Source organism: Acyrthosiphon pisum, chromosome X, assembly GCF_005508785.2.
Source record: "Acyrthosiphon pisum isolate AL4f chromosome X, pea_aphid_22Mar2018_4r6ur, whole genome shotgun sequence".
Lineage (NCBI taxonomy): Eukaryota > Metazoa > Arthropoda > Insecta > Hemiptera > Aphididae > Acyrthosiphon > Acyrthosiphon pisum.
This window is the reverse complement of record NC_042493.1, coordinates 116,353,700-116,354,828: the sequence shown is the minus strand read 5'-3', so window position 1 is coordinate 116,354,828 and position 1,129 is coordinate 116,353,700.

Sequence of the window (1,129 nt, the reverse complement as noted above, 5' to 3'; positions counted from 1 at the left end):
GCTGTATTAATTGGTACCGATATCAAAGTTATCCGACATTTTGTTTGGGAGTTATGATTTATATAGTGTTTTTTATTGTTTAAATAACTATATTAAACGAAATAATTGAAAAAAATTATCTAGAGACAAGTGAAAATAAGTGATAAGGTGAAAATAATACCAACATTTTTGAAATGACAGTTGGGCAGTCACAATACCATTAATCAGGAGCAACGTCAGTCGGTGAATATTGCATTGCTGAATGCTTGTCATCAAATAAAAAGATTATAATAATGGTTAGAATCTACCTCTCTCCAAATCAGAGAATGGCTGATATCATAAAATGTATTCATAAAGCATTTTTAGTGTATAGCCATGAAGATGCAAGTCTTTGTGGTGGTGACGAAGATACATATGCGATGAACATGAGTGGGGATTTAAATGTTAATTTTGCATCTTCTGATTCAGCACCTCTCGTAACTTTATTGCGAGACAAATTCAGTTTGAAATTGAATAATGATCCAACAATATCAACTACCAAATCAGGCACAACAATCGATGCAATTTTACACGATATATCGATAATGTTCAGTCGCAAATGTACGTTTCGTATTTCAGTTATCATATGCCAATCATAACTACTATATCGATTGAGCAAAATGATAATCAATCATTAGAATAAAAAAAATATCTAAAAAATCTAATTTACATTATTACTTTTCTTTCTTTATTATCCTCATTACCCCAGTCTATCCGTGCCTTTCTTTCTTTTTCTCTCACTCACGTGTACCGTTCAAAAGAAGTTTCACTGCCCGCGCGCGTACTGGTAACACACACACACTTTTTTATTTATTATTATTTGTTGGTCGTGTAAAATAATTTAAACCTGAACCCCACAGCTGCACTTTTATACCATATAATATATTATTATTATTCGTTGAAGCCCGAAAACGCAAATCAACCTTTTTTTTCGATAGCTCAAAAGCGCAAAATTAATTTGCGCTTTTGTACCTTGGTAGTGGGATAAAAGCGCAAAAATAAATTGTATAACCTGATACAATATTTTACTGACCTTTGCATGTATGTAACCCGTTTCACGACATATTGCCGCAACGCGTCGCGACGGTTGTTGCATTTGTCTGTGTCTTAT